At 41.5% G+C, this 26,785-nt stretch overlaps 1 protein-coding gene across 2 annotated transcripts in view; it reads left to right on the top strand.

Annotated features, from left to right (window-relative positions):
• Positions 1 to 26,785, top strand: part of LOC134219581 (solute carrier family 35 member G1) — a 109,757-nt gene that overhangs the window by 5,179 nt on the left and 77,793 nt on the right. The window lies entirely within an intron of this gene.

Here is a 26,785-nt window from a genome sequence, read left to right as displayed (position 1 = left end):
TCGCTGCTGCGCCAGGAAATCACCCATTGCGCATTATTGCACCCGGCGAAGGTATCGCCTTACTCGGATCACTGTTGGACTCTGACTGAGGGAGAACGATGCTTGACTGCTTGCTCGTCACCAACACCAAGACGGCATAAACAGCATATAATATAGAGTGGTATACAACAGGGCTGTCTCGCCCCACACATCCCCCTTTCTCTCCGGCTTTTTTATTAGTCTCTAGCAATTGTAACTTGTCCTTGGTTTTCTCTTTTATTGTAAATGTATTATTGAGCTTATATTTAATTAAAAACTCGGTAAAAATACCACTACAAAGATTTATTTGCCGAAGGCACCGTTCAAAGGCCAAGGAAATCGAAAACCATTTTCTATGGAATATTGTCTTATATTCAGGCAACGAACAGATATTTCCGGTTTGAATAGATGAAGTTTCCTCCAACGGTTGTTCATTCACCTCATTCATATGCTCCAAGATTCAATTTGTACGTTGGTCTTCCTGGTCTTCAACCCATAGAGGACCATCGCACTTTGTAGGTGGTTGTAAGTAAGATTTTCTACTACAATTTTGGCGCGTCAATCTCCAGCTGCTGAGCGAAGCACATCAACTCAACACCACGACCTCCTACCAAATATTCCACTCTCTCATCTGTCACTTTCCCATCTAGGGCTAATGCTAATGGCTAATATATATGCCCTTTTATTCGGTTTATGTCATTTACCATACCCGTCTCAATCCCTACAGATGCGTCTCCGAATTTCGTCGCTGGTTCATTCATTTCATTTATTCAGACAACAGACAACACTAAATCAACAATTTGACGCTACAATACACGGTTTGAGGCCTGCCCACCTCGCCCGCTGTGCTCTACGCCGTCGCATTCCTTTTTTTTTTTTTTTTACAAGGGAGAATGCATTTACACACTAACCCAGTACACGTGCATTGTAGTTGCCAAACTACCACACGGAAGTGTACTGGAGTGTCGGACTCGACCATACCGGTAATACCGACTAAACTACCTTGGGCTCCACCATCGTTTCCCCCAGGAACTACCTCGCAGTACTACTTCTGGGGGGATGGCAGTACTAAGCGTACTCGCTCATTATCGCTCACACAGGCACTCGTCCCATGCGAGACTGACTTGGGTGCTCGCACACCATTCACTCCATTTGAGTCTTACTTGGATGCTCTCCGCTGCCATGCCTCGAGGTGTCAATAGCGGTAACTGCCTGGGCCTACAGATATTACGCTACGACACTCCTGCCTCAGCACGAGCAGATCAATCACACCACTGCCGAAGCAGACCACACGCTACCCTGCCGAAGCAGGGACACTCCCCATGCACCACATGTGCACAACTGTAGGTGTGTGGGTACAACCCACTGCTACCCTGCCGCCGAAGCAGCTTCTCCAAAGACCATTCGCTCCATGTGACCCTTTTTCGGGTGCTCACTCTAACACTCCACTGCCATGCCTCGAGGTGTCGATAGGTACCTCGACTCCTCAGCATGTGCAGTCCATACTCAGACTTCTGCTGCGCTTCGAGGTGACAATAGCGGCGACACGCTATGACACTCCTGCCTCAGCACAACCAGATCACTCACTCCCTGCCGAAGCAGCTCACGCGCTACCCTACCGAAGTAGGGACACTCCCCAACTCACTCTAACACTCCACTGCCATGCCTCGAGGTGTCGATAGCGGTATGTAGGTCGATAGGTACCTCGACTCCTCAGCATGTGCAGTCCATACTCAGACTTCTGCTGCGCTTCGAGGTGACAATAGCGGCGACACGCTATGACACTCCTGCCTCAGCACAACCAGATCACTCACTCCCTGCCGAAGCAGCTCACGCGCTACCCTACCGAAGTAGGGACACTCCCCAACTCACTCTAACACTCCACTGCCATGCCTCGAGGTGTCGATAGCGGTATGTAGGGACAAATCAACGATACTACGCTACGACACTCCTACCTTAGCATGTGCAGTCCATACTCAGACTTCTGCTGCGCTTCGAGGTGACAATAGCGGTGACGCGCTATGACACTCCTGCCTCAGCACAAACAGATCACTCACTCCCTGCCGAAGCAGCTCACGCGCTACCCTACCGAAGTAGGGATACTCCCCATCCCAACTGGCACTCCCTGGGCTTGTGCTTTTGAAGCGGCACACAGTCGCTTTGATAGAGTCTGATTACGGGCACTTGTGGTTTTTTGGGAGGGATTTTAGCAGAGCCCACTGCTAAATCCCACCACGCCCTAGGCAGTTCTCCCTGACTCGCAGACAGCTGGGGAGGGGTCGTCAAGCCCTTGGACATGGTCCATGCTGTCCCTGCTGTCCCTGCTGCCCCCTGCCGTCTCATTCCTGCCGGATCGGAAGCGAACACCATCTTTGCAGGGTTGCTGTCCAGCATTCTTGCAACATGCCCTGCCCATCGTACCCTTGTGGCTTTAGTTACCTTCTGGATACTGGGTTCGCCGTAGAGCTGGGCGAACTCGTGGTTCATTCTTCGCCGCCACACACCGTCTTCCTGCACACCGCCAAAGATGGTCCTAAGCACCCGTCTTTCGAATAATCCGAGTGCTTGCAAGTCCTGCTCGAGCATTGTCCATGCTTCATGTCCGTAGAGGACTACCGGTCTGATCAGCGTCTTGTACATGTCACATGGTGGTGCGGTGGTGAATAGTTTTTGACCGCAGTTTCTTCTGGAGCCCGTATTAGGCCCGACTTCCACAGATGATACGCCTTCGTATTTCACGACTAACATTGTTATCAGCCGTTAGCAAGGATCCAAGGTAGACGAATACCTAGACCACCTCAAAGTTATCCCCGTCTATCGTAACACTGCTTCCCAGGCGGGCCCTGTCCACTCGGTTCCGCCCACGAGCATGTACTTTGTCTACGATGCATTCACCACCAGTCCAACTTTTGTTGCTTCACGTTTCAAATAGGTGTACAGTTCTGCCACCTTTGCAAATGTTCGGCCGACAATGACCATGTCACCCGCGAAACAAATAAATTGACTGGATCTGTCGTCGCTGGTATTGATTCCGTAGATCTGCAGTCAAACAAAGTACGCGAACACAATAACCGCCCTAGTTTCAGCTCCGAACTTCTTATGAAACGAACTTTCTCTCGGAGTTTGATCTGTCAAACTAAATGATGCGTTTTTAGTGCAATTTTATGAGAATCTAACGCACTTCGTCCGAAGTTGGGTTTCTAGCCTATATCTTGCATGCTATGATGGCATAAACACCAGCTATCTCGCATCGACAAAACACGCTAGCAGTGCACCACTATCTTGTGCATCTTCGCATTCGTTCAAAAGCCTTCATTCCTTACACAAGCAAAATTATCGGCCACATATAGCAGATAAGCAAATTCTGCATTTATTATCCGCTCTTTTTTCCCGTTATTCAATCACACGCACATTCTCTAAAAGTAGTGATAGACATCACTATATGTGCCATATTCCGAGTACTGATCAAATTTGACACGATATTTTAGGGAGCATCAGAGCTAGCGAAATATCCAATTCTTTTTTATATGAAACTGTATCTGAATGATAAATACATTTCAAGACAAGACTGATCACCATCGATGCAAACTCTGTCTTCTTTTATGTCTTTTCCTGTAATGTACATCGTTTTCCAGGTGGTCATGACTGTAGCAGGTTTCCTCTATCTTGTCGTTCCGTGTCAAAGCACCAATTCCGACATTGCTAAACGGTCCTTATACAAATCATACTAATAGAGTTATTCCATACCAAAGCGTAACTCTCTGAATGTTCCCGAAAGGATCGAAAGCGTTCGTGTAATTTGAAATACTCGTTTTTCCGCTTTCCAACGTCGCCCTAACTAATCTTGTTAGTTTATCCGAAAGTTCACATTCGTGCATTAAATGCTATAGCAAACAAACATAACAAAACGATACAGATTTATTTTTAGTTTTCTATTCTGTAGTTTGCTCATAACATGTAAGGGAAGGTAATCATATGATAATTACTTCTGCCTCATACGCAGCTGGTCGTGGGATCAATCCCAAGTTCAATTCTCCTATTTTTTTCTCTCCATATATTTCTCATGTTTTAGCAATCGCTAAGATTATAAATAGACTGAATACCGGTTCCATCTTCTATTCTTTATCTACAACTTGACTGGTTCTAGCCGTAACTGTTAGAAATCGAAAAGAGCGAAAGAAAGCTCGTTTTGGCATCCATTGCAACCTGTTAATCAAGATGAGCCTCTTCCATAGAACCTATCTCCTAGATTCCAATAATATTCTCGTGGCGAGTGCAGAAGTGTTCTTGGTTTACAATGTGGCGAGTGACTTCATCTTTTAACAATTCCTTTACATCTACGGTAGCCCGAAAGGACGTGGCCAGCGCCGTTTGTTGACCCCCTAGAGCTTTTGAACTGAGCACATTGAGGTGCTCAGTGCAAATCCCATGCCCTAGCTATTGGCTCTCTATGCAATTGCGATTGTACTGGTAAAACACGGAGTAGCAACTACGACATGTAAGGTTATCATGCTCAGGCTCTACTTTGTTAATGCACTGTTCTTCTCATAAGACAAGAACCTCGACTAATTCTATTCGCTTTTGGAGCGAAACATCGTGATTTCGCATGAATTAAAAATCAAGCATAATCCATTTCTTCAAATTTGCGAGCAAGTTTTCCAAAACATTAGGACTCCAATATTAAAAACTGGACAGGGATCTGGGTATTATTTATCCGCCATGGTTGAAGATACATTCAATATTATTCCTGACATTCGATATTAGCTGCACCAAGTTGGGGTCTCCAGTTAGCCTTGTGAGCAAAAACGTAGGATTGCCACTGCTTATAGAATACGAAGTTGAAATGCAGAGCCATAGATGGGATATCACAATTGCTAAACATTACTTTATTTTGCAATTTGAAATCAAGGCTCTGCAAAAGCGTCATTGTGGCATCCACAACTTCAATATTACTTTCTTACAACGTGCCTTTGCAGTTTTTTTTAATTCGCATTTTTTTATTCGGTGGTTCAGTAGAACCATGTTACAATAAGCTGAATTTGGCAGATTATTATGCATTATGTTGTAGTGTGTGTTTTGTTTTATCACCAACATCGATTTGGCACTTATGTTACTGGTACTTTGGCTGCTAGGCTGAGATAAACTAGATATTTGATACGTGACCAGGTGAGTCATTGGTAATCTTGAACTAAACTTAGATTACGCAAGTGAATTGAGCAAGTCACTTGACTTGAACGTCTAAACTCCTCCGTTCAACTCACTTGCACGAAAAGAAAGTTGAATATGTTCAACCTTTGGCAAGTCAAATGAATTTTACTGAAATGATCAAATTACTTGCCTTGTCAAAACCTCGGTTAAAACATAGCAAACATAACATATCTTTAGGAACAACGCCCCATTGTTGTTTCCTCAGAAACTTGCTTTGTGTTTTCTAGTGCTTTTAACACACCATTGTGTTTTTCATCATCAAACCATTTCAACTGTGAACGGTGGACCTTTCAAACTGCCCACGACATGCTTTGAACTGTGTTCCAACTCGCAAACCTTCAGCTATTCAATTTATCTGGCTGTCATCATAACTCGCATATCATTCCAACTTTACTTGGCGGTCTTCCCAACACGCCATTACGGTTCTCAAAACACGTAAAAAATCTCAACTTTTCTTGGCGGTCCACCTAACACGACATTTCAGTTCTTTCACACGCAAATCATTCAAGCTTCACTTAGCGAGCTTACCAATACGCCATTATGGTCCTTAAAACACGCTAATCATCAACCGTCTAAGACGAGTTAAGTAACTCCATTTAATTCCACCAATTATTTCGATATCTTTGCAGATACGTATTTCGACCACAACTGTGTGGTCGTCTTCAGTGTCTCGTACTTGACTCGACGAGGCTAATCATTTTTACTTTGCTTGGCGGTCTTCAAAACACGTCATTTAATCCTTACTTGGCTGTTCACTAAACACGCCATTGCGGTACTAAAACACGCAAATTCTTTCATCTTTACTTGGCGGTTCTCCAAATATGCCACAGCAATTCTTAAAATACGCAAATGATTTCATCTCTACTTGGTGGTCTTCCCAACATGTCATAGCGGCCCTCAAAACCCGCAAAAAAAATCATCTTTACTAGGCGGTGCTCCAAACACGCCATTGCGGTTCTCAAAACTCGCAAATCATTCGATCTTTATTTGGCGGTCCTCTAAACACGTTATTGCGGTCCTCAAAACTCGCCAGTCATTTCATCTTTTCTTGGCAGTCCTCCAAACACACCATTGCGGTCCTCAAAACTCGCAAAACAATTCATCTTTTCTTGGCGGTCCTCCAAACTCGCCATTGCGGTCCTCAAAACTCGCCAATCATTTCATCTTTTCTTGGCGGTCCTCCAAACACGCCATTGCGGTCCTCAAAACTCGCAAAACAATTAATCTTTTCTTGGCAGTCCTCCAAACTCGCCATTGCGGTCCTCAAAACTCGCCAATCATTTCATCTTTTCTTGGCGGTCCTCCAAACACGCCATTGCGGTCCTCAAAACTCGCAAAACAATTCATCTTTTCTTGGCGGTCCTCCAAACTCGCCATTGCGGTCCTCAAAACTCGCCAATCATTTCATCTTTTCTTGGCGGTCCTCCAAACACGCCATTGCGGTCCTCAAAACTCGCAAAACAATTCATCTTTTCTTGGCGGTCCTCCAAACTCACCATTGCGGTCCTCAAAACTCGCCAATCATTTCATCTTTTTTTGGCCAAACACGCCATTGCGGTACTCAAGACACGCAAACAATTTCGAATCTTCTCCGTTTTACTTACTTACGCAACCGCGTCTCTCCCAATTTGGAGCACCGGTCCCTACGTACACACTGCAAAAAGCAAACATCCTTCTTGGTTCAGGAATTTACCTTTTCTTCTGAGATTGCGCAGTGGGTGATTTCCATGACGCAGTATTTTTATCAGGCACATTAGTTTTAACATTATTCCACTTGATACTAACAAAAAATGAGGAGTAAAACCTGCCACTGTCGCCAAATGTGTAGCTCGCTGCTGCGCCAGGAAATCACCCATTGGGCATTATTGCACCCGGCGAAGGTAACGCCTTACTCGGATCACTGTTGGACTCTGACTGAGGGAGAACGATGCTTGGCTGCTTGCTCGTCACCAACACCAAGACGGCATAAACAGCATATAATATAGAGTGGTATACAACAGGGCTGTCTCGCCCCACACATCAGTTACTAAATCTAATTTTCTACCCAGGAGATAAAATTGAAATTTTTCAACAGCCCATACCAAAGCTAGCGCTTCCTTCTCCGTCTGACAGTATCTCCTTTCGGTTTCTGTGAGTGACTTAGAGGCAAAGCTGATAACTCTATCACATCCTTGATCGTCAGTCTGAATCAGCATCTCTCCAAGTCCGGTAGGACTTGCATCAGCAATCACTGACGTTCTGTCCTGAACGTTGTAGAACCCCAGAATACGGACATCTGGCTTTGTTTTTTTAATAGCTTCGAATGCATTTTCATGTTTAGGCTCCCAAGCAGAGCATAAAATAATCACCTTCACGAAGCAACTTCAGGCCGAATATTGACAAACGTCGCATGACTATTCAAAACATAGAATGACTTACTCAGTTTTTTTCTTCACATATTCATTCATTTGATTGGTACTGATAATAGACTTAAGCTCCAAACGCAATACAACAACGGAACGGCGACGGAAACGGAAAATTTGACAGTTAGCCCATATATTTTCTGTCAAATTTGCCGTTTCCGTCGCCGTTCCGTTATATTGCGTTTGGGGCTTTATGCAGGGGTTCATCGAATTCACCCCCGTAACGCTGGGTAGACACCTTTGCGTGGTGTGTTACGGTGTAAGATCTACCACGGTCATATTGTCAGCTACAGGCAAATCCTGACCCAACGAATACCTTCCCCAATAGTAGTAGTAGTAAAATTCTTCTTTATTGTTTCATTTTCTGTTCTACAATTATTTTTTACATGTACAGTGCTCGGCCGGCTTGGCCCTCCAACTTCAATTTTAATTTTTATGTTTACATTGTTATTTAAGTGTTAATATGATATATCATGACGGCCTTTAGGAGGCGCTGGTGTGTTTTTTTAAATTTAATAACCTAACTACTATGTACACTAATATTTACAATAAGAAATTTGATAACCTAGATTGGAACTAGCGCCCTAATTGGAGCCTGATCCGAATGCAAGCAACGGACCCTAAACTTTTCTTTACACTCACCAAAGCGTTCATGTAAGGTTTTATTCCGGCCAGACGGTGGACCTCGGATGTTCTTGTCCTGGGAGGGGTGTTGAGGATCATCCTCAGGAATTTGTTTTGGACCCGTTGAAGTTTGAGGTGGTGGGTTTTAGCGCAGCTCTCCCAGACCGGCATGCCATATTCGATCACAGGGAGGATGATTTGCTTGTAGACAGCAAGCTTATTTTTCAGGGACAATGACGACCGGCGGTTGATCAAAGGGTACAGTAGTTTCAACAAGACGTTACACTTTGTCACCGTTTTGTCAACCTGCTGCCTGAAAATAAGCTTGCTGTCGAGGGTCAAGCCAAGGTAGCCGGCCTCATTGGCCCATTCCACGGTCGTGCCATTGAGGATGATTTTACAGTCCCCAGGCGGAACAAGTTTAGGGGATTTGGAGTGGGGGAAAATGATGACCTGGGTCTTCGCCGCGTTGATACAGATCTTCCAGCTGGTGAGGTACTCTGTCAGGGCATCCAAGCCTCGTTGGAGTTTTGCCACTAGCGCTCTGATCACTCTACCGTTGTAGACGATGGATGTGTCATCTGCGAACAGAGACAGAATGCCGCCTTCTGGAGGTTCTGGCATGTCGGAGGTGAACAGATTGAAAAGCAGGGGCCCGAGGATACTGCCCTGGGGAACGCCTGCGACGATGTTGTGCGCATTGGAACTCGCTCCGCTGATTGGCCATCATGCCATACATTGTCAAATGCCTTCTCGACATCGAGTAAGGCCATGGCGGATGTTTTCGAGACAAACTTGTTCCGTCTGAGGACGTTGGTAACTCGGGTCAGTTGGTGTACAGTTGACCGACCGCGTCGGAAACCAAACTGTTCCTCGAGCAAGATGTTGAGATTTTCGGCAGACTCAAGTAACCGATGATGAATAGCTTTTTCGAATAGCTTGGATAACCCTGAGAGAAGGCTGATGGGTCGATAACTTTTGGGGGAGGAAGGATCCTTCCCAGGCTTCCGGATGGGGATGACTTTCGCTGACTTCCAGGACGATGGGAAGTAGCTAAGCCGGAGACACTGATTAAAGATCAGCGAGAGGTGCTCAAAGAATGGAGCACTCATGTGTTTGAGCTCGAGATTCAGGATGCTGTCGAAGCCTGGGGCCTTCATGTTCTTCGACGATTTGATATAGGCCGTCAATTCGTCAGCTGAGATCTCCAACTCCTCCGAGAAGTCGTTGGGAATCAAATGGATGTTGTTAGCATGCTCGTTGACGGCTGCTGCGTGTGGACTGACGATGTTCTGCCCAAGATTGTGTGAGCTGACGAAGTGACGACCTATTTCAGCGACCTTCTCTGCAGGAGTTATCAAGCGATCCTTAGAGCCATTATTGTCTAGTGGGATCAAAGGTGGAATGAGCCGAGGCTTGGATTTTAGAATTTTGGTCATTTTCCAGAACGGCTTAGCATAATCTGGAAGAGAGCGGATCTTATTCGAGAAGTCGTTATTTTTGAAGTCCACCATTCTGGCCTTGATAATTTTTGTGATTCGATTGCAGCGTGCCTTAAGCTCAGGCAGTCCAGTACGCTGAAACTGCCTGCGAGTGACATTCCGCAATCGAATCAAATCTTTGGTGAGTGTATCGATGTTTAAGGAGTTGCTTACCTGCCGAGCCGTCGGTACGTGTTGCTCTCGGGCCGCCGTGATCGCCTCCTCGATAGCGCACAGCTGGCGGTCGATACTTTCCGGCGTCTCCGGACGCACCTCGTAGTCGACGCACTGCTGGAAACGCTGCCAGTTCACTCGGTGGTAGTTCCGCCGTAACTGCTGGTGCCGATTGACCGAGGAGCCCAGTTCCGCCACCACCGGATAGTGATCCGAACTGAGCTCCTGGTATACAACCGGCTGCGAGACGTGGTCACTCAGGTTTGTTACGTAGAGGTCGAGCGTTGCGTGGGCACCGGACCGACTCAGCCGAGTGGGGGAATCCGCTCAGGATCGTGTAGTGGCCTTCCGCCATGTCGTTGCTCCAGATGGTGCCGTTTCGATTGCCGCGACTGTTGCCCCAGGCTTGATGTTTGGCATTCAAGTCGCCGGCAATGATATACTGTCCTTGCCTCCGCGTCAGCTTGACGATGTCCCTCCGAAGGGCAGCCGATGATCCATCGCCGGCTTTGGCTTGCGTTGGACAGTACGCCGCGATGAGCGCGATTGTGCCGACCGAAGTGGTGATTTCGACACCGATGGCCTCAATGACACTGAGCTGGAAACTTGGAAGCAGACGACAGTTGATGTTGTAGCGAAGAGCGATGGCCACACCACCTCCCCTGGTCGGCCGGTCGAGTCGCACGATGCGGAAGTCCGGGATGTTGATGTTCACCTCCGGTTTTAGGTGCGTTTCGGTGATGAACGCCACGTCTATTTCCTTCTCCTCGAGGAAATCCTTCAGCTCGATTGTTTTGCTCTTTAGCGAGCAAGCGTTCCAGTTGACCAGGCCCACCCTAGCAGCCATTTTCAATGATGAACATGCCAAGTGTGAAGACCTGGTCGAATCGGGTTTTGCAGCCGCGCAGTCGTGTGGCGAGCTGCGCGAAGATCGGCATCAGTTGCTCCGGAGTGTACAGCGGGGCAGATTCTTCCGGTGGGACGGCTTCGTTCTCCGACTGCCGACGGAACCCAGGAGGTGGGAGCGGGGCCATTCGCTGGTGGATGGTGCCGACGATGCTGGAGCTTGAACCGATGCAGCTGCCGCTGCCAGTCGCTTGTGCGGCTGTAGCGGTGGGAGTATTGGAATCACACGACGGGGAGCCGGGATAGCTGGAAAGTTCACCTCGTTGATTACAGGAACACGGTTCTTCTTCGGAATGGTCCTGGTGGAAGCCTTCTTCCGGATTTCCAGGAACTCGTTTGTCGCCACAGTTGGCGCATTTGGGATCGGCCACCTCCATTTTGTCGCACTCGTCAGTCGGATGGGGTTCGCCACACTTGTTGCAGCGCGGCTTCATGCGGCAGTTCCTGGTGCCGTGCCCGAAATTGAAGCAGTTGGTGCATTGCGTGACATCGCGGTGCACTGGCCGATATCGCTCCCCAGTCAACGCCGGTGTAATTTATAACGCCAACCAGCTTCAGGTCCTTCCAGGTAGTGGAACCGTGCTCCAGATGGATCAGGTAAAGCTGGTCGCGATATTTCCTCGCCTTGTCGTGACGAGCGATCTTGTGGACGGCTACTGGCTTCAGTCCGCAACTTTCAAGCTCTGCTCTGAGCTCTTCTTCCTTCATGTCGTGAAGTCCTCGCAGCAAGGCCTTGAGCGGCTTCGTGCCGGGGTGGTCATGAGTGTAGTACTCATACTTGTGGACCTCGAGGAACTCCACGACGGATTGATGATGGTCCCTGTTGGCCGGCATCACTTTCACGCCCTCGCTGCAGAGCCGAAAAGTACATTTCAGCCCCTTAGCGATCAGCTGGCGAATTTTGGTCGTAAATCCGGCGGATCGCCCTTCACAAACACGGGCGGGCACTTTTCCTTCCGCTCCGGTTGCACCTGCGGCAGCTGCGATTTCGGCGGATTGCCGGCGTCATCAAGCGGCAACGGCGAGAACACGTTGCTCTGCAAAAGCTGCTTGGAGGGGTTACCCGCGCCTCCAAGAGCAGTGCGCTTAGGCACTTTTCCAGCGACCGAATCGGCCACCGAGTCTCCCATGACGGGTCCGGGAGAAAATAACGCCAACGCGACAAGCGAAAACGTAAACAGCGAAAGAACGAGAAAAAACACTTCGAAAAAATGCGCGAGCAAAAAACACGTCCGTACGTGTTGCTGTCTCGAACTGGAATGCTCACCTTCCCCAATATCCAACTCCGTGGTACTTATGAGGGTGTTTCTGAGTCGGGGGCCTCTCGTTAAGTAAGTACTACATCAACACTTCCTTCTCCTCCCAAGTTACGGTAAAGATGGGCGTGGCCAGGAGTAGTAATCCTCATGCTTTTGGGATTTTTACCCTAGATTAAAATCAAGGACCACACCCACCTTGATTTCTGATAGCAATCTGGATAAGGATTTTTAAAGAATCTATTTTAAAGTCCAATCTACGAAGTACACCGTAACTATGTTATGCTATGCTATGCTTCATCGAATTCACTCACCCGACGGATTTTGACATTTGAGCGGGTCGTCTTCTCGAACAAAAGTTCATTTTGCGTTCATTATGCGACCCGCTCAAACGTCATAATTTCTTGGGGGAGTTCATTTTGCGTTAGTCTATGGTCACTGCGATTAACCGTTGTGTGACCGGCAAAAAAAAACACCCTTAACAGGCCGGCAGGGTACCCGGGTACCCACGAAACTGAAATGCTTATATCTCTGGAAATTTACAACCGATTTCAACAATTTTGGGCTTATTCGATTCTCTTCTATAAAGATGTTACCAGGATGAACCGATCCGGTCAATTCGATTTCTGGAAAATCCGGATTTCCAGGAACTTGTCCTGCATAAATGATACTGATCGTGGATTTCAATAGCTAATCAGCTATACGGGTATCAAACTTCTAGAAATTTCATCAGTAGATTGATTCTTATCGATTTGGGTCCATCAGAAGTGCAGATTTTCGATTGGCCATTCCAGAACAGAAAACGTAATTGGCCTTGATTATGTTGACTTTTGGGACTAAAATTGTCCCTCAGTTCAACGTCGGAGTCAGATCTATGTGAGTAATTGTTGAAATCATCTTTAAAGTGTTTAGTTTTACAGTAATTTATTAGTTAACGAAATCTTAATAAATACTCACTGACTGATATTTGATCGGAAATTGTCAAAGTTCAGCCGAATATGAATATGTAAGAAGTGAGGGTGACAAAGAAGGCCGATGGGCTTCACCAAAAATATTCGATTATTTCAAGCTCTGCTCCCAAGTAAACCTTATTCCCCTTTCTAGTCAATTGTTTAAGGGTCTCATCTACACGTAAAAAAATAACCTTATAAATTATGGCAAAAAACCATTCGAAAATACTTATACTCTTCATTATGCCACCTAATGAGTGATCCTATATCAAAAAGCTAATAACATTCAAAAGTTAAAGTATAAGTTTCCGAATGTATGTGACTAATGCGATGTATAAGTTTTTGCCTTTCTCGTACAACAAAGTTGTACCGAAAGGCTATCATTTCACTCTGAAAACGAACTTTTTACAGGAACATCTGATAGTAAAGTTTCTTATACCATTCGACTCAGTTTGATGAATCGAGGTAATGTCTGCGTGTGTGTATGTTTGTGTGTCTGTATGGTCACTTTCAACCTCAAAAACTCACACGATTTTCATGTACTTAGATTTAACTGATTTTATCGCAACAAGTTGCATTCCGCAGAGCCATTCTTCTAATTACATGCTATTTAATTTCATCAAGATTGATTAATGCGTTCGCAGCTGACAAGGAAAATGGTTTAGGCAGTTTTCCATTTTTTCTCATATAATCGGGACTACGAGCATTGAGCAGCTACCATGCTATAATATAAATTACGTTCGCTCGATGGGTTAGAAACCTCGCTACGGCAATATCGATAACGCTGACGCAACGAGCAAAGCTTTTCAAAGCTTGCAATGTGGAACGTGTTGATCTAATCTAATCTAATCTAATCGAACACAAACGCAGCCAGTACAAAGAAAGCATCCTGGAAAATCATTGAGTTAGATGACCCCCAATAATTTTTCTTGTCAATATTGAGGCTCACAGCATACCAGTGGTATGACATAAACTTCAAAGCGGCCAGGCCCACTGCGTTGTGTTTGCCGCAGAGATGATTCTTTGAGATGTATCGTGTTCAAGTATTCACTCCAACATGATACATATCACGAATCTACAGGGGTTGAAGGATGCGTGGACATACCGTACCATACGCACCGCGTTCTTTTTAAGTTCTTATTTTGGTAGTTGTATATAAATATGTAGTGAAATGAATAACATTATGATACAAATTATATCAAATTTTATATATATTTGTAGAATGTAACATCAATTAGAAGCCGAAGTTAACTTGGGATGTACATCTCTTGTAGAAGAAGCTGGAAATTGTGAAGAATTTAATTAGAATGTTATGAGTATCAGTTAGCAGGTTATGTGGCAGGACGTCGTCTGCATAAAGGTCACATGGCAGGTTGAGAAGCTTTAATTCCTGGGATGTTTTTTAGTGGGCTATGAAAATATTAAATAATGAAAATATGAAAATTTTATAATTTGAAAATAAGAAACATAAACATATAATGTAATAAAAGAATAAAAATTGCTATATGAAAATAAAAAATATGAAAACATGAAATTAAAAAATGAAGATACAAAAATATGAATACATAAAAACATAAAAGCATGAGAATGTGAAAATATTGAAAATTTTAAAATATAAAAATTAATGTTAAAGTACAAAATTTTGAGAATATGACAATATGAAGATCTGAAAATAAGATAATATAAAAATATTAAAACACAAAAATATATAATATGGAAATATGAAAGTATAAAAAATTAAATAGAAAAAATATAAAAATACAAAACATGAAGACGTAAACATGAAAATATAGAAATATGCAAATTAAATTATAACAACATGAAAGTAAAAAGACACAAAAAAAATGAAAATAAATTTTAAAAATTTTAACAATATGAAAATATGACAGCATGTATAAAAATAGGGCCATATACAGGTATAAAAAATGTGAAAGCATGAAAATATAAAAACAAAAAATCATCATAATGTGATATATGTATAAAAATAGGAAAAATAGGGTAACCGTACCCTTAGTGGAGGTAGCACCAATAGTGGAGGTAGTGGGGTTTTAAAGAGATTTATCATATTTATACACGTTACGATGGTTTCAGTTGATGCGTCGTGCTTTAAATATCCTGTTAAATGTAACTTATCTTAAGATTTCGCTTGAAAAACTATTGAAAACAATGATTTTCCTTAACAAAATTGACTCCCTTGCACCTATAGTGCAACTGTAACCAATAGTGGCGAGTCTCATAAGAAACCAATGGATAGCACCACTATGGGAACCAAAATTAATTTTTACAGCCACTAAAGGAACAGTGTACCCATAGTGGTGCAAGCAATATTTGGTAACTGTTGATGTTAAATGACATCTATCTCGTTTTTGTTAGCAAATTTATTAGTTTTTCTATTAGATATTAAATTTAATTTCCAATAATTATCAATTTAAAAAAAAAATATTTTGTGGATCTACTTATACCTCCACTATTGGTACCGTTACCCTATATGAATATGGAAAATATGATAATATAAAAATATTATAATATGAAAGTGTAATAAGATGGAATTATATAAATATGAAAATACAAAAATATGTAATATAATAGTTTAAAAATATTAAACATAAAGTTTCACATATGAAAATGTAATGTTACATTGAAAGAAATATGAAAATATTATGATATAAAAACATAATAATATGAAAATGTTAATACACAAAAATACTAAAACATGAAAGTGTAAAATAAGGAAAGAATAAAATACGCAATAAAAAAATATTGAGATGTAAAAATATGAAATTATAAAAATATGGAACTTTAAAAAAATTAAAATGTCAAAATATGAAAAATAAATATAATGAGATATGAGAAATAAGTTTCATGAAATATGGAAAATAAATATATTACGAATATATGAAAACACGAAAGTATGGCATTGCTACGATATATTTCGTGGACTGGAAACTAGTGATACTCACACTCAGAAATAAATTTATACTTTATAGTTTAAAAGTCATTCTAAATGGCTATTCGCCTGGTTGACCCCAATCTCGTATTCCATCCAACAATACTGAGATAGTATAAATTTAAGAAAAACGTTCTCTAGTATAAGTTAGCTTTATGATTGCTTAGTTTATCTTGGATTTGTTTATAGTTTCTAGGTTATGTTCGTTTGTTGATGTTTTTTTTTGTTATGGGCAAAATAAAAATGAAAAGCAAAGAATAGTTTTAAAAGCAGAAAGTTTATTTTTATTGAAACAGTGTATGGTCATCAGTAATGAAATTGAATCGCCCGCGGAACCATTCACAGGTACGAAGTTGGGGTCTAGTTCACTCGGTGAGCTGGATGTGGACGCGTGCGGCTGGTCTTGGTACTATGCTGGGCCGGCTTTCATCGAGGAAATAGAATAGTTCGGAATGAAATGTCCACTTCCCGCGCGTAGACACTTCTTGCACGACGCAATATGATACATATAGCCTACAGAAAGAAATTAAACGAAATATCAATCGAGGTAATATGGAAACTTAACAAATGCTCTTACCAATAGAACTCGAGTTCCGGCTTAGGATCTATGCTAGTCATCTCGTGTCAATAGGAAACCATTAGTTTGGTGCCCGGAATATACGTGAATAAGACTGTTTAGATGGTTGCTCATCAGACGAAGTGTCTGCGTGTCACGAACATTTTCGGCCTTGAACAGATTCATAGATAACAGCTGCCAGGTGTTGTGTTGTATGACTGCAGTTTGGTCATTATTAGTCCAATGATATCATCCATTCCCGTGGATAAATTCCGAAGAATATGAAAATTCAGGATAATTGCGCTGTCTATTGTTTGGGTTCCTTTCGCAACAGCATGCCGGCTGCTCGGCCGGCTGTGTCCTTGAATGGAGGAGACTATTTGTCGAGACTTGGATGCGGAGATGGTCCTTGTTACCATGGCTGAGTAGGATGCATAGCTGCCTGATGATAGCCGAAAATAGGTAGTTCTCGATTATTCGCTTCATGTCCAGTCTGCACGGCAATCTGGAAATGTAGGTATTTCAATTTAATTTATGTTTTCTATGCATATGAACAAAAATGGTGTTCGCAAATAATAAGATGAATTCAGAAGACTACTTACAATTTCGCCAGCACCATTGCAGCTCGTGATACGCCCTTATTAAGAAAGTCAATTAACTTTCCAAGAGTTTGCCGCTGTTCCCGTCTGCCTTGATGGGATGATGAAGCCGGAGATGGCCACTCCTCCTTGTTATAGTAGTTGCGGTATTCTGAGGTCTTATTCCCTTTTAACGGTAAAAAAAAACTAATTTGACGAAAACCTAGTTTCTATGAACTTCAAACAAAATAGAAAATTCAGAGCAAGATATTAACGCGTCGTTTTCACCGGACGGGAGCAAACTTGAAAAAAATGGCGTAGAATGGAAGAAAATATAAAATTTTACGAAGGAGAAAATACATACACAAATATGTTCGCGTTATTCCGAATTAGTATAAGTTGAAATGCTGGATAGTATACTTTTTAATCTATGTAAAGTATAACTGTCAAAAATTATTTTAAAGTTTAATTTCAAATCCTTTAAAGATTTATTTTATTTCTGAGTGCATGTTTCCTTTGAAATCTCTGTCCAGATTGCTATCAGAAATCAAGGTGGGTGTAGTCCTTAATTTCAATCTATGACAAAAATGACAAAAGCATTAGAATTACTATTCCTGGCCACACATCTGTACCGCTACTAGGGAGAGAAGGAATAAGTACCACGGAGTTGGATATTGGGAAGGTATTCGTAGGGTCAGGATGTGCCTGTAGCTGGCAATGTGACCATTGCCCCAACCAACCAACCAACTTACCCCGTAACACACCACGAAGAGGTATCTACCCAGCATTACGGGTACTTGCAATGTGGAACGTGTTGAACACGGAAACTAATCGACGATCAACGTACGCGCTTTTAAGTGTAGAGCCGACTCGATGATGTTTATTGCCATTAAACTTTATCGGGAGCATTCGCACCAACACAGTTGTAAGTTTCATCGTTGGCAACAGAAATTGCACTCGATAACGACACGCTCGTGGCTGGCTCGTACGCTCGTGGCCATGGTGGTGTTTGCGTTTGTTTTGTGTCAATGTATGACGGGGGAAAATATATAAAGGGAAAAAGAGGGGTTTCATTGCTGCTTCAACATGCCGTTTGGTTCGGGTGGTATGTGGTATGATGGGTGGTGTGGAGTTATGGTGAAGTTTGGGTGATTTCAAGGGCAAATTTGAATATAGTTTTCGTTTTATACATCTCCTTATTTCCATATTATATTATGTATGCGGTTTTGTTAGTTTTGTATTTATATTTAGGAATCGTTTAAAAATGGCCTTGGCGAAGAGGGGTGGGGGTGTCATTGGTTGAATAATCTTTAATGTAATTGACGTCATATTCTAGTCGGCCTTGAGAATTATTGGCTTAATTTTCAAAATGTTCGTGTACATTTCACTCCGAAATCGAACCTTTAATAAAAGTCTTGGAGACCCATGATGTTATATACCAACCCGACCAGTTAGTCATAACAGTTATATCAATATGTGTTACAAATAACAATAGCCTAGATGTACCAGTTGTGGCTATAGCACCAGTTGACGCACTAGTGCTTTAAGGCTCCCCCAGACCTAAGCGATTTCATCGCCGCGACGGCGACAACTAGTCGCCGCGATTCTATCGTTGGGTCGCTGCAGGCAATGTTCTATTTACGCTTCCATACCAACGGCGACAGAATCGTTGTCGCCAAGCGATAGAATCGCGTCGCGACTGTCGCGTCGCGTGTGTTTGGGGGAACCTTTATATGCCAAATGGCCAATCAAATCACCGCAAACCAAGTTCATATCGATAAAGCATATTCATATGATACGATAAAACCTTTGATCTTCTCCAAAACAAGCAAAGCATAATTGTAAAAAAATATTTTGCTTAATTTTAAACGTCCTTTGCACCAGTTGTCGCACTAGTGGTCCCTATTTGGCCAATCCCATAAGAAAACAATGGGATTTGCCAAATAGGGAACCAAAATTAAAAATAGTGCCACAACTGGTGCATGCGTTCCTATTATGGATTAATCAAATTTGATGATTATAACAAATTTCATTGTGGTTTCCACAGCTGTTCTAAAGAGCAGGAAGTAAAACCTTTCGCTTGATATATAAAGTCCACCCACATGCCTTTTACTTATTTTTAGAAAAATAGTTGTTCTTATGTATGGCGACAATTGGTACACCCACCCTACTTGAAATAATTTCTCTGTCAAAAATGGATGGAAAAAAATTTCACAATCGTCATAACTTGATTATAACATAATGTATTATGCTTATTTTACAGAAAAACAAAATTGCCAACATTTTTGGTAGATAGGAATTGGAAAAAACGAAATTACCATCTTCAGTATATCTTGATTTAATCGAGAAAGGCATCGTCACCGCTAGGTGGATTAATTTGGGTTTTTCTTATACATGTCATTAAGCGCTTGCTTTGGCAAAAAAGTATTAGAAATATTAATAATAAACAACATCATTTTTTTTGACGTAGGACTACGTCTGTCTTTTCTATATTGCAGGCCTGGTAGCGAGTCACTTTTTAGTGACTTGGTCACTATTTTGAGTTTAGTCACTAAAAAGTCACTATTTGCATCCAAAAGTCACTAAAGTCACTATTTTTTCTGAAAATGGTCACTAAAGTCACTATTTTTTCGGAATCCCCTATTGTAAAAAAATCAAAATAAAAATCTTTTGTACCTATTATTATCATCCAAATCAAATATTAATCTGGTAGCACAGGCTACTAAATTCGAAACTTTATGATTGATTTTTATTTTCAGAAATATCATAATTTTATTAAGAATTAAGAATAGATAACCAAAAAACTAGTGTGAAGATGAATTAATTGGTCGGATTTTCAAAATCTGAAATAAAACAAAAAAAAATTAGATTTTAAAGATTTTTTTAATTAAAAATTATTTGTCCACCCACTAAAGTCTACCATTTAGAAATAAGTTTCTAATAAAAGATTATCGTTTTATTGAATTTTCAAAATTTTTCTCAGAATGTCACGTCGAGTCCAAAATCTCAAAAAACAAATCATTTAAATTTATTATTAAACCATAGTTTATAAATCAACGACAGGAACACCGTCTTCGACCAGAGGTCGTACATACAGACTGAACACTTAACACCTAGTATTAGCCAACGGACATGAAAAGTTTCCTCCTTAACGGAACGGGAATTTATTTATTTATTTATTTCGTCAACCGACGTAGACTAGTACAAATACATATACATGTTTTTTTTTCTTTCGTAATGCTATAGTAGATTATGAAATACAATAAAAAACATAAAAATTTTTTTTTTGCTGAAGTTGTTTGTAATTATGAATTTAAATTGTTGAATTTCTTATGTTTGTTTTTTGAAAATATTGTTTAATGTTATGCCGAGACATTGTTAAGTCAATAGCTTCGCAGTGTTTATTATAAACAGCCATCATTCGGTTAAGAGGTCCAAATTTGGCATAATTCGTTCGGTGGTGGTTAGTGAAAAATAATGTCCTATGTCGAAGTAGCCGAGAAGGTATGTAAAAATTTAATTTCGACAAAATTTCAGTTGAGTCAACACGTTGAGATACTATATCGTTAACAAATGAAACCGTTGCAAACTCTCGACGCTGTTTCAATGTTTGTATGTTTATAAGCATGCAACGTGATTCATAAGATGGAAGAGGAAATGACGTCCAACCTAATTTACGAAGAGCGTATAGTAGAAATTGTTTTTGTACTGATTCTATTCTTTCTTCATGTATGGTTAAGTAAGGCGACCATACAATGCTACAATACTCCAGTATGGATCGTACATATGAAATATATAGTGTTTTGATTCTGTAGGGATCCTGAAAGTTGAAACAGAAGCGCTTGATAAAGCCTAGCATATTATTAGCTTTGTGAATGATTGTGTTATAGTGATCAACAAGAGTTAGTTTTGAATCACTCCTAAATCCCTAACTCTTTCACTTCTCTCTACAGTTTTGTTTCCTAGTACAATTTGTGTATTTGGTGTTGTTCTTTTTCTGCTGAATGATATGATGTTGCTTTCCTTTACATTTAGTTGCAATAGGCTTTTTCTGTACCATGTATAAAACATCTGTATTTCATTCTGGAATACGATAATGTCGCCTTCATTTTTTATTTCCATAAATAACTTTATGTCATCGGCATAAATTAAAAGCTTTATATTTTTGAGAATGAAGGAAATGTCATTTACATACAATATAAATAAAAGAAGGCCAAGATGGGAGCCTTGTGGAACTCCTGAAGTGACTTGAATGGGATTGGATTTCTTTCTATCAAATTTAATTATTTGTTGCCGGTCTGTGAGGTAAGATTCAAGCCATCTAAGGAGTCCTGGCTCAATTCCAATTTTTTGCAATTTGAAGAGTAACAATGGAATGTCAATGCGATCAAACGCCTTGTAGCGGTTGAACGACCTTTAAAAAATCCGTGCTGTTTATTTGTAATTCTGTTTTTAAGTTGTGAAAATAATTTTTCATTAATAATAGATTCAAAAAGTTTGGGAATGCAAGAGATAATGGCTATTCCACGGTAATTACGAATGTCCGATTTTTTGCCCGATTTGAAGATGGGCACAAGGTAAGAGCTTTTCCATACCCTGGGAAAACTTCCGGATTCCAGTGACAATCTGAAGAGCCAAAATAAAGGTGCCGTCAACTCTTTAGCCAGACTCTTCAAAAATACCGGTGGAATGTCGTCAGGGCCAGAGCCTTTAGATGCATCTATGTTTTTTAAAGCGTTTAGAATATCGTTTACCATGATCTGATTAACACCAATATCCCTAGCAAATTCTGGGACAGGCGCAAAAAAATCAAGGTCGCGATCTTGTTCCGAAAAGGTGGTGTATATTTCTTGGAAGAAATCTCTAAAGAGATTACAGATGTCTTCCGAGGAATTACCGACGCGTTCATCTAGATACATGGATGAGGGAAAATTGTCTGATTTTAATTTGGTTTTACGTAATTGAAGAAGTTCTTTGGACATGACTTTATTTCGTTTTCTGTTTTCGTATTATACTCTTCAAATGCTACATCAGTTGCTAGTTTTAATTGATCGCAGATGTCTAAATATTTTTCCAAATTTTCATTCGTCTAGTTTGTAATTTTTATGTAATTTTTGTTTGCGATTCCTTAAATTTTTTATCTGTCTATTATACCAAATTGGATATTTCGAATTTCCGTTCCGCCTTTTTTTCCTTATTGGAACCACTTCAGTAATAATATTAAAAATGATGTTTTAAAAGACATCAACGGAAGATTCGATATTCCCTTCATTCTCTAAAATTTGCTTCCAGTTTAATCTACTTAGCTTATGTCTTATGTTGTCATAGTTTGCTTTATGGTAATCAAGGACTTCTTCGAAGTCACAGTCGCTGGGTTTTTGATAATCATGAACAAACAGAGAGTATTCAATGGCTGTGTGGAATGTTTCGTTTTTCCATAAGGGATTCAATGATTCTGACACACAAAAATCTTCCTGTATATTCGTTAATAGAAGGTCTAGGTAGCAGTTCTGTTGATTCTTAATATGATTGATTTGGTTAAGCCCTAAGCTGGCAATTCTTTTTTTTTTTTATCTATTGTGTTTATTTGACAGGCTCAGGCGTGTATAACACTTAACGGAGCCGAGACTTTATGATATTTACAATCGATATCATCTTATCATCAACAGTTAGTAAGGGGAAAGGGTATAGACCAAGATACTCGTGGCGACTCAAGGTTAGATTGCGTAATTTCAGGACGGACTAGGTTGGGATTTAGGTTTGAGGTATTTCAGCTGCTCATCCGGGTATTTGACGTCAATAACGGTATGGCGTAGCGTCGGGCTCGAGTTGTGGTTCGTCAGGGAGCATCTTCCGGATGGCCATAGCTTCGTATTACACAGAACAATAAGACAAAAACAAAAACGAGAAAGAAAAAAGCTAGGGGAATTAGACTTTTATGTCAGACGAGCAAAGAAAGGCATAGATGGCCTGCATATAAACCACATCGCGATCCCCCAAAACACCTCTTACTTCCCTGTCGGGGTGTTATCCTCAGGTCACAAGGGTATCCAATAGTTGCTCTCTGGAGGCGTCGTTTTCCGAGCAATACCAAACTACGTGATCGATGTCATCGTAACCGGCTCCACACCTACATAGGTTGCTATCAACCAGGTTTATTCTATAGAGGTGTGCGTTTAGTGAATAGTGATTGGACATAAGTCTCGACATCGTGCGAATGAAGCCTCGGCTTAAGTCCTCACCTCTGAACCACGCTCGCGCAGAAACTTTAGGAACTATGGGAAAGAGCCACCGTCCAAGTTCATTGTGTGACCAAATCATTTGCCAATTTTGAAGAGTACTCTGACGGACTAATGGGAAAAACTCGTTGTTCGAGATTTGTCTATCATAAACTTCACCTTCCTGTGCGCCCACCTTTGCTAGCGAGTCCGCCTTCTCATTGCCATAGATTAGGCAATGGGATGGGACCCATACAAAGGTAATCTTAAATGATCTTTCGACCAAATCACGCATCTGCTCTCTTACAGTTGTAAGAAAGTAAGATGCGTGCTTAACAGGTTTCATCGACCGGAGTGCCTCGATAGAACTAAGACTATCCGAGAAGATGAAATAATGGTCTACGGGCTGATCGGAAATTATCCCCAAAGCGAAATTAATTGCTGCCAGCTCAGCAACATAAACCGAACACGGTTCTTGAAGTTTTCGGAAGGTGGTTGAATTTACGTTGAAAACACCGAAGCCAGTGGATCCGTTAATGCGAGAACCATCAGTGAAATACCTGTTATTGCAATTGACATGTTCATATTTTTCAGAAAAAATGGAAGGGATAGATATTTGTCGAAGATGATCTGGTATTCCTTGAATAGCGTGTTTCATGGACAGATCGTATTCAATTGAGGAACTGTCGTTGACGAAGTGAACTCGAGGTGGATTATAACATGGAAGACAGGGATCTGTCGATATGTAGTTGAGATAGACTCGCAGGTATCTTGAATGATGAGCCAGTTCAAGCATATTATCGAAGTTTTCTAATACAAGTGTGTTACTTGTTCCACATTTGATCAGTATTCTAAGTGAGAGCTCCCAGTAACGGTGCTTTAAAGGAGTGACTCCAGCAAGCACCTCCAGGCTCATGTTATGCGTTGAATGCATACAGCCAAGGGCAATACGCAAACAACGATATTGAATTCGTTCCAATTTGATTAGGTGGCACTCAGCTGCTGAGAGGAAGCAGAAAGAGCCATACTCTAAAACAGAGAGAACAGTCGTTTTATATAGTTTGATGAGGTCTTCCGGGTGAGCGCCCCACCATGTTCCGGAGATAGAACGGAGAAAATGGATCCTTTTTCGGCATTTCTCTAACAAATAATCAATATGGGTCTTCCAGGTACACTTAGAATCAAACCAGACCCCAAGGTATTTAGAAGATAAAGATTGGTTTATGTCATCTTTCAACAGCTTTAGTTTCAGTTGAGCAGGGTACCGCTTCTAGTAAACACAACCAATTGAGTTTTTGCGGAGAGAACTCGATCCCTAAATGTCTGGCCCAAACAGTCAGGTTATTTAGGGAATTTCGCAATGGTCTTTGCAGGACTGCTGCACATGAACCTCTTAGGGAGATCACGGCATCATCTGCAAGTTGTCTAAGCGTGCATTGTCCTTCCAAACAATTGTCAATATCTTTAACATAGAAATTGTAAAGCAAGGACTTAAACATGAACCTTGGGGAAGGCCCATGTAGCTATTTCTGGAAGTTGTCAGAGTGCCGAGAGTAAAGTTCATGTGTTTTACTGACAACAAATTGTACAAGAAATTATTCAAAATAACGGGTAATCCACTACTGTGCAGATTTTCCGACAGTACTTCTATGGAAACAGAATCAAAAGCGCCCTTAATATCCAAGAAAACTGAAGCCAGTTGCTCCTTGTGCGCATAGGCCAGCTGTATATCTGAAGAGAGCAACGCTAGACAGTCATTTGTTCCTTTACCTTTTCGAAACCCGAATTGAGTATTTGACAGTAATGCATTTTGCTCGACCCAATGGTCAATTCTTGAAAGGATCATTTTCTCCAATAATTTTCTCATGCATGATAGCATGGCAATCGGTCGGTATGAATTGTGATTAGACGCTGGTTTCCCAGGCTTTTGAATAGCTATTACTTTGACCTGGCGCCATTCTGGTGGTACGATGTTGTACTCCATGAAACAGTTGTACAGGTCAAGTAATCGTCTTTTAGCGATATCTGGGAGGTTTTTTAGAAGATTGAATTTGATATTATCGCATCCCGGAGAAGAATTGTTTGATGAAAGAAGAGACATAGATAGTTCCAGCATTGAGAATGGTCCACCCAAAGAACCGGGATCAAGCGTAGATTCTCGAAATAGCGGTTCAGCTGGTACGGAATCTGGACAGACCTTTTTGCGAAGTTGAATATCCATCGATTGGAGTATTCTTCACTCTCGTTGGTGGAAATGAGGTTCCGCATGTTGCGGGCCGTTTTCCAAAGTGTTGTATTTGAGGTTTCTCGTGATAATCCCTCGAGAAAACGTCGCCAGTAGCTACGTTTTTATGCCTTAAGAAGACTTTTGAGCTTTCTTTCAAGCAATCTTCGAAAAGCTCAGACCTTCCGTGTTTACGGAAAGCCTTGAAGGCATCAGATTTCTCGGAATACAACTTAGTACATTCATCATCCCATCCAGGAGTGGCTGGTCTTCTTATGACAGATGTACTTGGAACGCGTCGTTTCTGAGCTTCTAGTGCGCTTTTATGAATCAATTCGGTAAGGAATCGATACTCATCCAGTGGAGGAAGAATATCAGTTGATTCAATGCCAATGTTTACCGCCGATGCAATTTTGCCAGTCAATGTTTTTCGTGAGGTCGAAAGGAACATTAACTGGCACTGATCGTTGATAGCCGCTTTTGATTGTGGTGACTATCGGCATGTGGTCACTACCATGGGGATCTTGGATTACCTTCCACGTGGAATCTAATGATAGTGAATTAGAGCATAAAGACAGATCTATTCGACTTTCCTGACCTTGAGGTCCTATTCGAGTTACTTCGCCTGTGTTCAAAATATTCAAGTTGTAATCGTCGCACAAATCATAGAAAATAGGCGCTCTGTTATCGTCTCTAGTTTCGCCCCATGCAATACCACGTGCATTCATATCACCCAGTATTAAAACTGGGGATGATAAGAGAGAGACTGCGCTCCAAAGATGCCGACGATTAAGTGAGGCATTTGGGGGAATATACACTGAAGCTATGCAAAGGTCTTTATTCTTTACATTTACTTGGCAAGCGACGATTTCTAAACCATTAACAGTCGGAATGGGAATTTTGTATAAAGTGTGACATTTTTTGATTCCCAAAAGAACGCCACCATAATGATCATTCCGATCTTGGCGAATAATGTTAAAATCGTGGAAGTTGATTTCATCTTCAGAAGAAAGCCATGTTTCACAGAGTGCAAATATATCGCAATCGGAGTTGCGAATTAAAAACTTAAACACGTCCAATTTATGTTTCAGACTATGACAGTTCCACTGCAGCACAGTGATTGTATCTTGTATGGCTGTATTATCCATCGAAAGATACAAGTCCTGCAAGAAGGGGCCATGAAACAGTCAATTGCTTCAGATAACTTTCAACTGTTGGAATAAAGAGGTCAATGATTGGCCTC

The sequence above is a fragment of the Armigeres subalbatus genome, chromosome 3 (genome assembly GCF_024139115.2).
Source record: "Armigeres subalbatus isolate Guangzhou_Male chromosome 3, GZ_Asu_2, whole genome shotgun sequence".
Classification (NCBI taxonomy): domain Eukaryota; kingdom Metazoa; phylum Arthropoda; class Insecta; order Diptera; family Culicidae; genus Armigeres; species Armigeres subalbatus.
This window is presented reverse-complemented; position numbering and strand designations above follow the sequence as displayed.